The 12,463-nt window shown below is 42.3% G+C and overlaps 1 non-coding gene across 1 annotated transcript; it reads left to right on the forward strand.

Annotated features, from left to right (window-relative positions):
- The first annotated feature begins 4,492 nt into the window (after positions 1–4,492).
- LOC136173824 (U6 spliceosomal RNA) lies at positions 4,493–4,599 on the forward strand. The gene has a single exon (XR_010664304.1). It is a non-coding gene; the product is annotated as a U6 spliceosomal RNA (small nuclear RNA).
- The last annotated feature ends 7,864 nt before the right edge of the window (positions 4,600–12,463 follow it).

Below are 12,463 nucleotides of genomic sequence, written 5' to 3' on the forward strand. Positions count from 1 at the left end.
GTAAATATGAATGTACTTGATATTTTAAAAATAACTCCAAATTAATAAAAGCATGATTATCATATTAAATAAAATAACTAAGGACATGAATATTTCAGAGTGGAAATATATGTGAACTATAATGCCACTAAAAGAACCAACCTTGAAGATAATAAAAGAAATGCAAATTAAAATCTACAACTCTATACCCTATTTTCCCTATCAAATTGACAATGATGGAAAAAATGATAACATCACAGCTTGTGAGAGTGTGGTGAAGCAGGACTGGTCTATTACTGATGGGAAAGAAATTGATATAATTTTTCTAGAAAGTAATCTGAAAACATTTCACTAGCCTTGAAAAATGTAACATCTATTTAGGGATTTTTAGGTACCAAAGTGTTACTTATAATATTTAATGCCATGATAAAATGCTATAATATTAAGTGGAAAAGATCACATTGCAAAATGGTGATCAGTTCCGTAGCAAAAATGCTTTCCATAAATATGTGGCAGTCAGACTGGAAGTAGACGCTGAAAACGTTAGAGGGATTACCCGCAGGGTGACGGCAAAGAGGTGAGAGATGCTATTTCCTTACTGCAGTCCGGCTTCCTCTCTGCCAGCCCTAGTTTCCCCAGCCCTGTCACATCTGAGACATCCTAACCTGGCCAGTTCTCCCTCACCCGGCTGTTTCCCTGGGTCTGTGAACAGATACTGGGAGCCCCAACGTAAAACCTCTCCTATGGTCCCTCTAGTCATCTCTGTCCTTGGGTCCCAAATGCTTTCATTTTGCATTTTAAACAATTTTCCTACTATTGTCAATACAGGTTTATTTTCTTAAAGTTGAAATTGAAGAAAAATTTTTTTTGGGTTTCATTAATTTTCTCTAAATCATACCTCACAAATAAGATTTTGTCACAGATGGATTTAGTAGATGCAGAGAAATCAAGTTCACTCTTTCCTGAAACACTGACAAGAAAAGAAGAGAACAAGTCACTTAGAAAAGGTTTTCATAAGAAACCAGCTAAGTAATCATTAAGTTTATTTCTAATTGGTAACGGGTTTTATCACAATTAGCTGGTATTAAGTTTCTTGCCTGAGTTCACAAATCTGCCCCTAAAATGGCTCCTTTGTTACAGCACAAACGGATGAACTCAGCAATACTTAATGGCATGGCTAGGTATTGGAGCATTCCACAGAAAAAAGGAAAATAATTTTCTAAGAACCTGATGGCAACAGTCAACAGCCAACAGTCTTAGACTTCCAGGTTACCAAAAGTATATACAATTTTAGTGTAGAAAAATAAATCAATTTTATAAAATTAATCTTGTAGATTGAAAAGTGCCTCTTCGTCTTTTAAGATACCGAGTGTACCTTTTTCATTCCCACAGCTGATCTGCCCCTGCATGAAGGTAAGACCTCAGTTTACCTTTTTCCTGTGTCCATCCCAGGTTAAGGGGGGCAAACCTGCTCCCCCAGCTTTCTCCTTCTCCGGCACCGCCCTCTCAATGAAAACAATGCTTACTCAAGTGCATTCTTACTAAAGTGCAGCCCGAGAGGAAGAAAAGGAGTCAGGAAATGAAAGAGACTTGGAACCCAGCTACTCAGAGGTGAGCGCGGTGAACATCTCGGTGGATGTTTTTCCTGTTTATTTTGTCAAGGCTGAGCCTGCCAGAAAAGGCCTTCACTCTCCGCCTCCATCTCCTCGACTCTTTTCTCCGCAGTCTGAGGAGACTGGCTTTCCCCTCCCCGACTCCACCTTCCTGGGCAAGGTAAAAAATTACCTCCTTCGCCAAATTCAATGGGTAATTTATTTTAATGAGCTCTTTACTGCTCTTAAATTTACTCCTTCTGGTAATTCAGCTTGCTTCGTTTATAAAATGTTTGTCTCTCCCGATTCTCCTAGAACCTCTCTGACGCCCAGGGCCTTTTTATCCACTGCCCGCATTTCAAAACAGGAACACCGCTCCATCTCTGACCAAATACTCTTCTCTCTCTGCAGGTTTTCTCCTTGGGCAGTCTAAAGCAAATTTTCATTTCAAATCCTTATTTCCAGCCCTGACCTGTGATTCAACCCAACTCGGGTGCTCCCGCCTGTGGGGACATATCCGCTCAACAGACTATAGAACATTGTTGGAAGAACAAGGGCTTTGGGGGAAGGGGTGTCTGGGTCTAAACACCCAGATCTGCTCTCTCTCTTAACTCTGTTCGCTTACGTAATTGGAGGATAGTTACTTTACAGCACTGTGATGGCTTTTGCCACATACCAACAGGAATCAGCCGTAGGTATGCACGTGTTCCCCGGGCCTGAAGCCCCACCCGCCTCCCTCCGGCCTCATCCCTCCCGGCTGTCACCACACCGGCCCTGGGTGGAACTTGCGCTGGTCGTCTATTTTACATTTGGTGATGTACGCATTTCAGTGCCGTTCTCCCAAGTCATGCTACCCTCTCCTCCTTCCACTGAGTCCAGAAGTCTGCCCTTGACGTCTGTGTCTCCTTTGCTGTTCTGTACGTCCATGTCATCCTAGATTCTATTTATATGCATTAATATACAGTATTTTTCTGTCTCTTTCTGACTTACTTCATTCTGTATGATAGGTTCTAGGTTCATCCATCCCATTAGAACTGACTCAAATGCACTCCTTTTTAGAGCTGAGCGGTATCCCATTATGTGCATGTACCATGACTTCCTTATCCATTCATCTCCCCGTGGACATCTGGGTTGCTTCCGTATCCTAGGTGTTGTAAATAGCGCTGCCACAAACACTGGAGTACATCTGTCTCTTTCAATCCTCCTTTTTTGGTGTATATGCCAAGCAGTGGAATTCCCGGCAGCTCTTTTCCCAGCGTTTTAAGGAATCTCCACACTGTTCTCCATAGTGGCTGTACTAGTTTGCATTCCCACCAGCAGTGTAGGAGGGTTCCCTTTTCTCCACACCCTCTCCAGCATTTATTGCTTGTCGACTTTTTGTTGATGGCCATTCTTACTGGGGTGAGATGGTACCTCTTTGCGGTTTTGATTTGCATCTCTTATAATAGGTGATGTTGGGCACATCCTTTCATGCATTTATTAGCCGTCGGTATATCTTCTTTGGAGAAATGTGGATCCGTTGCCCACTTTCCTGGGTTGTTTTTCTGGCATTGACTGCATGTGCTGCTTGTATATTTTGGAGATTAATTCTTTGACAGTTGTTTCGTTTGCTACTATTTTCTCCCATTCTGAGGGCTGTCTTTTCACCTTGTTTATAGTTTCCTTTGTTGTGCAAAAGCTTTTAAGTTTAATTAGGTCCCATTTGCTTATTTTTGTTTTTATTTCCATTCTTCTGGGAGGTGGGTCATAGAGGATCTTGCTATGTTTTATGTCAGAGAGGGTTCTACCTATGTTTTCCTCTAAGAGTTTTGGTTTCTGGTCTTATATTTATGTCTTTGATTCATTTTGAGTTTACTATTGTGCATGGTGTTAGAAAATGTTCTAGTTTCATTCTATTTCACATAGTTGACCATTTTTCCCAGCACCACTTTTTGAAGAGATTGTCTTTTCTGCATTGTATATTTTTGCCTCCTTTGTCAAAGATAAGGTGTCCATAGGTGCATGGATTAATCTCTGGACTTTCTATTTTGTTCTATTGATCTATTTTTACTAGTTGTGTAATTAATGGAAAATGATTTACTGTCCCTATCACTCAATTTACTCATTTTCAAAAGGAGTATTGCAATAGTAATTCCCTTATATGGATGTTTTATGGATTAAATTAAATAGTGCATGTGAAGCACCAGTATAAAGTAAATGCTCAATAGATTTAGTCACTATTGTTTTTTTAAATATTTATTTTAATGTAATTTATTTACGTGGTTATGCTGGGTCTTAGTTGTGGTGAGATCTAATTCCCTGACCAAGGATAGAACCCAGGCCCCCTGCATTGAGAGCTCGGAGTCTTAGCCCCTGGACCACCAGGGAAGTCCTATCACCATTGTTGTTATGCTCCAAATTCAACATACCTAAAACTGAAGTCAGTGAATTCCATTACCCTTACCCAATACCCCAAGCCAGAGACATAAACTGAATCACTTTGCTGTATGCCTGAAAATAACACAATATTGTAAATCAACTACACTTCAGTAAAAAAATAAAAAATACTAATCATACACACACACAAAATGACAGATCCTTGGATCTCACCCTAAACTTATTAAGTCGGAATCTTCAGTAAAGAGGCTGGGAAGGCTCTGTTTATTAGGCTTTGCAGGTGATTTGGAGCAGAGCAGATTGGGAAACTTTGTGCCCTTCCCTTCCTTCCCACCAGTCGCTGTCTCTTGCCAATTATGTAGCCCGCCAGGCTCCTCCGTCCACGGGATTCTCCAGGCAGGAATACTGGAGTGGGTCGCCATTTCCTCCTCCAGGGGATCTTTCCAACCCAGGGACGGAGCCCAGGTCCCCCGCGTTGCAGGTGGATTCTTTACAGTCTGAGCCACCAGGGAAGCCACACCAATGATTAGTCAAGATTAATTCTTGTGCTCGCTTCGGCAGCACATATACTAAAATTGGAACGATACAGAGAAGATTAGCATGGCCCCTGCACAAGGATGACATGCAAATTCGTGAAGCGTTCCACATTTAAAAAAAAAAAAAGATTAATTCTTGAATTGACCCCCTCTTCTTCATCACTACCGCTACTGATCTAATTCAGCATCCTCAGCCTGGAGCTAGCCTGGGGTTAACCTTATCCTTGATAGATGAGCCCCTGAGCTGATTGGAAGTGGTTGTTAAGGGCCCCCCCCTTTCTCCCTGGGACTCTCACACAGCCACTCCTTGCAGGATCTAGCCCCACTCTGACCCTGAGGCCGGGGTTCTGACTCCTTCTGAGCCAGGTCCCTGTCCCCATACCACACACCCCACCAACGGATGTCCTGTAAAATAAGGATGGGCTTGTTAGTATCAGGCCAGCTTGCCCACTGACTTTCAGCTAGGTAACTGCCCCCAGAGTCTACACAGTGTGCTCAGGGCTGCCTGCCTGTTTAGACAATCTCAGATCCAACCCTCATCCCCGGCTGCCTTCAAGATTAGTCGTTGCAGTCTCTTTTTTCTGTGCCAGGCGTCTTCCCCATCAACTAGTGGACTAGCCAACTGTCTCATCCTCACTGAACTAATCCTTTAGATATACTGTTAGTGAGAAGAATATAGATAAGAATTTAGATATAATAGAATTTCTGTTGAGAAGAGAAAAACACTGTATTTATACATATAAAAATAGTAAACAAAATTCCATTGCTCTCAGAGGGACATCAGTATGTAAAGTGGTTACCAGTGGGTGATGGGATTTCACACATGTTATATATGGCTTATTTGTTTATTTCGTAGTTAAAACTAATGCATGAATAAGGGAAGTCAGGTGGTAGATTGAAACGCTGTCTACATGCTTGCCCTCCTGGTTTCTCCTGTCTCCCACTCCCCACCCCTGTTTCCAGCTGAGAACTCAGTTCAGTTCAGTCACTCAGTCGTGTCCTACTCTTGGCGACCCCATGAACTGTAGCATGCCAAGCTTCCCTGTCCATCTCCAACTCCTGGAGCTTGCTCGAACTCATGTCCATCAAGTCTGTGATGACATCCAACCATCTCATCTTCTGTTGTTCCTTCTCCTGCTGCCTTCAACCTTTCCCAGCATCAGGGTCTTTTCTTCACATCAGGTGGTCAAAGTACTGAAGTTTCCGCTTCAGTATCAGTCCTTCCAATGAATATTCAAGACTGATCTCCTTTAGGATTGACTGGTTGGATCTCCTTGCAGTCCAAGGGACTCTCAAGAGTCTTCAGCATCACAATTCAAAAACATCAATTCTTCAGCATTCAACTTTCTTTATAGTCCAACTCTCACATCCATACATGACTACTGGAAAAACCGTAGCTTTGACTAGACACAACTTTTGCCAGCAAAGTAATATTTCTGTTTTTTAATATGTTGTCTAGTTTTGTCATAACTTTTCTTCCAAGGAGCAAGTGTCTTTTAATTTCATGGCTGCAGTCATCATCCGGAGAAGGCAATGGCACCCCACTCCAGTACTCTTGCCTGGAAAATCCCATGGATGGCGGAGCCTGGTAGGCTGCAGTCCATGGGGTCGCTAAGAGTTGGACACGACTGAGTGACTTCACTTTCACTTTTCACTTTCATGCATTGGAGAAGGAAATGGAAATCCACTCCAGTGTTCTTGCCTGGAGAATCCCAGCGACGGGGGAGCCTGGTGGGCTGCCATCTATGGGGTCACACAGAGTCGGACACGACTGAACTGACTTAGCAGCAGCAGCAGCAGCAGCAGTCAGCATCTGCAGCGATTTTGGAGCCCAAGAAAATAAAGTCTCTCACTGTTTCCATTGTTTCCCCATCTATTTGCCATGAAGTGATGGGACTGTATGCCATGGTCTTCGTTTTTTGAATGTTGAGTTTTAAGTCAGCTTTTTCACTCTCTTTCACTTTCATGAAGAAGCTCTATAGTTCTGCTTTGCTTTCTGCCATAAAGGTGGTGTCATCTTTATGTCTGAGGTTATTGATATTTCTCCTGGCAATCTTGATTCCAGCTTGTGCTTTATGCAGCCTGGCATTTCAGATGATGTAGTCAAGGCTATGGTTTCTCCAGTGGTCATGTATGGATGTGAGAGTTGGACTATAAAGAGAGCTGAGCGCAGAAAAATTGATGCTTTTGAACTGTGGTGTTGGAGAAGACTCTTGAGAGTCCCTTGGACTGCAAGGAGATCCAACCAGTCAATCCTAAAGGAAATCAGTCCTGGGTGTTCATTGGAAGGACTGATGTTGAAGCTGAAACTCCAGTACTTTGGCCACCTGATGCGAAGAGCTGACTCATTTGAAAAGACCCTGATGCTGGGAAATATTGAGGGCAGGAGGAGAAGGGAACGACAGAGGATGAGATGGTTGGATGGCAACACAGACTCAGTGAACATGGGTTTGGGTGAACTCCAGGAGTTGGTGATGGACAGGGAGGCCTGGTATGCTGCGGTTCATGGGGTCGCAAAGAGTCGGATATGACTGAGCAACTGAACTGAGCTGAATTGACCCTGCATATATGTTAAATTAGCAGGGTGACAATATACAGCCTTGATGTATTCCTTTCCCAGTTTGGAACCAGTCTGTTGTTCCATGTCCAGTTCTAACTGTTGCTTCTTGACCTGCATACAGATTTCTCAGGAGGCAGGTAAGGTGGTCTGGTATTCCCATCTCTTTAAAAATGTTTCACGGTTTGTTGTGATCCACACAGTCAAAGGCTTTGGTGTAGTCAGTAAAGCAGAAGTAGATGTTTTTCTGGAATTCTCTTGCTTTTTCTATGATCCAATGGATGTTGGCAATTTGATCTTTGGTTCCTCTACCTTTTCTAAATCCAGCTTGAACATCTGGAAGTTCTTGGTTTATGTATGATTGGAGACTGGCTTGGGGAATTTTGAGCATTACTTTGCTAATGTGTGAAATGAGTGCAATTGTGCAGTAGTTTGAGTATTCTTTGGCATTGCCTTTCTTTGGGATTGGAATGAAAACTGAGCTTTTCAAGTCCGGTGGCCACTGCTGAGTTTTCCAAATTTGCTGGCATATTGAGTGCAGCACTTTCACAGCATCATCTTTTAGGATTTGAAATAGCTCAACTGTAATTCCATCACCTCCACTAGCTTTGTTTGTAGTGATGCTTCCTAAGGCCCACTTGACTTTGCATTCCAGGATGTCTAGCTCTAGGTAAGTGATCACACTATTGTGATTATCTGGGTCGTTAAGATATTTTTTGTGTAGTTCTTCTGTGTATTCTTGTCACCTCTTAATATCTTCTGCTTCTGTTAGGTCCCTACCATTTCTGTTCTTTATTGTGCCCATCTTTGCATGAAATGTTCATTTGGTATTTCTAATTTTCTTGATGAGGTTTCTAGTCTTTCCCATTCTATTGTTTTCCTCTATTTCTTTGCATTGATCACTGAGGAAAGCTTTCTTATCTCTCCTTGCTATTCTTTGGAACTCTGCATTCAGATGGGTATATCTTTCCCTTTCTCCTTTGCCTTTCACTTCTCTTCTTGTCTCAGTTATTTGTAAGGCCTCCTCAGACAACCATTTTGCCTTTTTGCATTTCTTTTTCTTGGGGATGGTCTTGATCCCTGTCTCCTGTACAATGTCATGAACCTCCATCCATAGTTCTTCAGGGACTCTTGTCTATCAGATCTAATCCCTTGAATCTATTTGTCACTTCCACTGCATAATTGAAAGGCTTCCTAATTCCTGACTCAGGAAGTTTGGACAAAGATATCTACTTTTGATGACTGAAAAACTCAAGAGGATAAGATTATGCCAGGTCAGTGCTTCTCAAAATTCTGTGTGCAATGAGTCACAAGGATATGTTAAAACACAAATTGCTGGGGTTTACTTATTTTTTTAATTAATTAATTTTATTTTTGTTTGAGCTGGCTCTTCCTTGCTGCTGAAAGACTTCCTCTAGTTGAGGTCCTTGGGCTTCTCACTGCGGTGGCTTCTCGTGTTGTGGAGCATGGGCTCTGGGTATGTGGGCGGCGGTAGTTGGGGCTGTCAGGCTCTAGGGCATTTTGGCCCAACAGCTGTTTCTGCTTGTGGAATCTTCCTGGACTAAAGATCAAACCTGTGTCCCCTGCATTGGCAGGCTGATTCTTATCCACTGTACCACCAAGGAAGTTCAAATTGCTGGGTTTTAATAGAGGGAGAGGGAAGAATATACATATACATTGGTTTTTTTCTATATCTGGAAGCACAGCAGGGGATGACCAGGAATGGCAAGAAATGGTGGGGGCTGCCCTTGGGCTTTTTGCAATGTACTTTTTCATATTCACATATATCAGGTGAGTAATTTTACCTCAAAAATAAAATAATTTATAATATATGTACATAAATATATAAATAATTGAGCAGCTTGAATCTTCAGAAACACTGACTTGGGCTAATTCTGTCATTTAACTTAGTCATATAAAAGATTTTAGTTTTTTCTTTCCCAGAAACTAGGTCTGTAACTGGCAAAGAGCAGATTGTAGCACAAGTAATTCGTGAACTCCTGTGAAATGTGGGTGGGGTCATGAGAAGGGAATTTTTAGCCAGGAATTTAAAACAACGAATGCACAGTACAAGCTTCTTGCAAGTACTTGAATGTTTAAAACGTGATCCTTATGATCTTTTGTCATGAGAACTGATCTCTTGTGACACCATAGGGTGAAAACTGTTAGAAAACTGCCTTTCCTTTGTGGTGGGAAAGGATTGCTAACAAAACTGATTCATAACTATTAGCATCCTCTTGAATGACAAGATCATAATGAATTCAGAGCAAAACCCTGCTTCTTGGTCTCTCCTGTCTTTTAAAAGCTTATTGAGATATAACTGGCAAATAATAAGCTGCATATATTTAAAGTGTTCAATTTGATAAGTCTTGACACATGTGTACACCCACGGAGCCATCACCACCATCAAGATAACAAACATTTCCATCCCTTCTCAGTCTATCTGGGTTCCTTGTGGTCCTGCCCTCTCACCCCTTCCCTACATCTCCCACTCACAACGACTGAACTGTTTTCTGTTCTCACATTAGTTTGCATTTTATAGAATTTTACACAAATGGTTTGCACAGTATGTACACTTTTTAAATCTCTCTTCTTTAATTTGGGTCATGATTTTGAGATCCAAAAATTGTGTGTATAAGAGTCAACTCCTATCTGTTGCTAAATGGTAGGTATTAGTGAGAGTAAGCCTCGATGTGTCTGTCTATTCATCTGCTGATTGAACTGGGATGTTTCTGACAAACCATTGATAGCATTTTATTTCCTCATAACCATCCACAGGTCATTCACTCTCCCCATTTTACAGATGAAAAAATGCAGGCTTAGAAAGGCCATGGAACTTGTCCAAGGTGCGCTCACAGTGGCTGGAGATAGAACCTTAAATTTTAGGACGTTTGAGCCAAACGGGGCATTAGGACGCCTGTCTTTCTCTTTAAGTGACTACTCGCTGTTGAGGTTTGAATTGTCATCAGTAAGCGATAGGTTTTTTCCCTTTATTCAGGATAGCATCAGCAGGTCTTACCCTGACTGTTAAATACCGATATCCCTTTATTGAAATTCATTCTTAACGTGCTTCTGGGAAATTTTCTGTAATGCTCTATCAACTTAAGGTGAACATCCCCCCCCATAACACAGCATTGTGCAGGGCTGACTTGCATAGGGTCACAGAGTTGCCTATTAGATTTCCAGAACTTACATGTTGTTATTATAGAAGCTTGCCTCTCCGAGATGCCCGGCTGCCATAGCCTATCCTGTACCCCCTCAGGCCCTGGTTTTCCTGGCCTCACAGTTCTGGACCTGGTGCCCTCCCCTGGGTACCCTGATCGTCCCCATCATAGAACAGCCCTTACCAGGTCAGGCGGGAGGGGACTTTTTGTCTGGTTCACACTTGTATCTCAAGCCCCCAATTCATGTTTAGGGAATGAGTGAATGAATGAGTGAACTCTGAGACAATAAGGTGAAAACAAACCAATTGCGTGTCCTAGAGTCAAGAAGATCCTTACCTACATTCTCTTCATTGATCCTCACCATAACTCTATGAGATAGGACTTATTATTCCCATTTTACAAACTCAGGAAGTTAAATGATGTTGGAACCCAATACTGGCAGAACCTTAAAACTCTTTTCTCAATATCAATGTATCCTTCCATAATATCACCCTTTCCTAATGCACTGGCAATCACTGTCCGATAATTATGTGCTGTAGCCAGAAACAGCTGCATATATCATCTTATTCAGTCTCCACAAACCGCCCTAAGATGTAGGGGAGGTCACTCATTTGCAGGTAAGGAAATGAGGATGATCAGAGGAGAACTGACTTGTTAAAAAGTGCTGTCGCTTTGCAAAAATGAATAATCACTGTGATCTGAGTACATTGAGAAGACTTTACGGTCAAAGATTGGAGTTGATACTTGAAGGAATGGTAGTTTTCAGATAGAATTAAAGCCATTCAAAATAGGGATTTCCAGCTGGAGAAAAGAGATAGAGCATGGGTGTTTGATGGTGAGGAGACCAGAAGATGAGAATGAAAGGTCATGATTAAGAGTTAGAAAAACATAAAAACTGAGAACTTGGTTGAGCCAGTATCATGGAGAGACTGCAAAAAGAGTGTTTCAGAGGTTGCATCCTAAAGGAAATTGGAATAGCTTTGTAGAAGCAACACGACATAGGGTGTATTTGATTTTTTTTTCCCTTTCCTTTTAAAATAGAATGTATTTTAAAAAATTCTAACTTTCTTGCGTATTTCTTAAACTACTTTTTTTTCCTTGACAGGAATCATTCTAGCCTAGAGTTCCCACTTTCTGAGAGACAGAAACCATGAGAAATGGAAAGTGCTGAGAACTTGAACTCTGCTATTTCAGGGTGGAGCAGGACATACCATTCCACTCTGTGAGGAAGACTTGCTGAGTTTTTGTAGCTGAGAAAACACTGGAGTCCTGTGTGATTGGTGGAGTAAATCTTACGGCTTATGAGGGAAATTCTGTTTCCTTTACTCTCCTTAATCGTTTTCAAACAGCTCAGAAACTCTCAGCAATGATCCGCAACGAGATCCCATGGTTGCTTTGTTTTCCCCTTATATTTGGCCTTTCTTTCAAAACACTCTCTCTTTTTTATTTTTTTTTCAATCTTTAGACTTTTTATTTTGTACTGGGATTTTCCCCGTGGCTCAACTTATAAAGAACTTGACTGCCAATGCAGGAGATGTGGGAGATCTCCTGAGACACAAGTTTGATTCCTGAATTGGGAAGAGTCCCTGGAGAAGGAAACAGCAGTATTCTTGTATCCTTGCCCTGAAAATGCCATGGACAGAGGAGCCTGGCAGATTACAGTCCTTGGGGTCACGCATGCATGCCCACAGTGGATTAACAGTGTTGTGACGGTTTCGGGCGAACAGCGAAGGGACTCAGCCATACATGGACATGTATCCATTCTCCCCCAAGCCCCCCTCCCATCCAGGCTGACAAGTCACGTTGAGTGGAGTTCCATGTGCTCTACAGCAGGTCCTTGTTGGTTATCCATCTTGAATATAGCAGTGCGTACATGACCTTCCCAAACTCCCTGCCAGTGTTTTCAAAATAGGGCTTCCGTGGGATTGTTACCTGCCTTTCTTTCTCTTTCTTTCTTCCTTTCTTAGTTTTTTTTTTTTTTTGCTGTGCCGCAGGGCACGCAGCATCTCAGTTCCCCAAGGAGGGATCGAACCTGCATCCCTTAAGTGGGAACCCGGAGTCTTAACCACTGGACTGCCAGGGAAGTCCCCTCTTGCCCGTTTTTCATTGGCATGCTTCCTCCCACTCGCCTTACTTTCCGCAGGAGACGGGACCCAGGAAAGGCAGACCGGCCCACTATCTGCTCTTTATTAACGAGGGGCCTTGGGGTCATATGAACTTCACCTTCTGTAGACGGAGGCCAGCCTTGGAGAGAAGCAA

Source organism: Muntiacus reevesi, chromosome 8 (genome assembly GCF_963930625.1).
Source record: "Muntiacus reevesi chromosome 8, mMunRee1.1, whole genome shotgun sequence".
Taxonomy (NCBI): domain Eukaryota; kingdom Metazoa; phylum Chordata; class Mammalia; order Artiodactyla; family Cervidae; genus Muntiacus; species Muntiacus reevesi.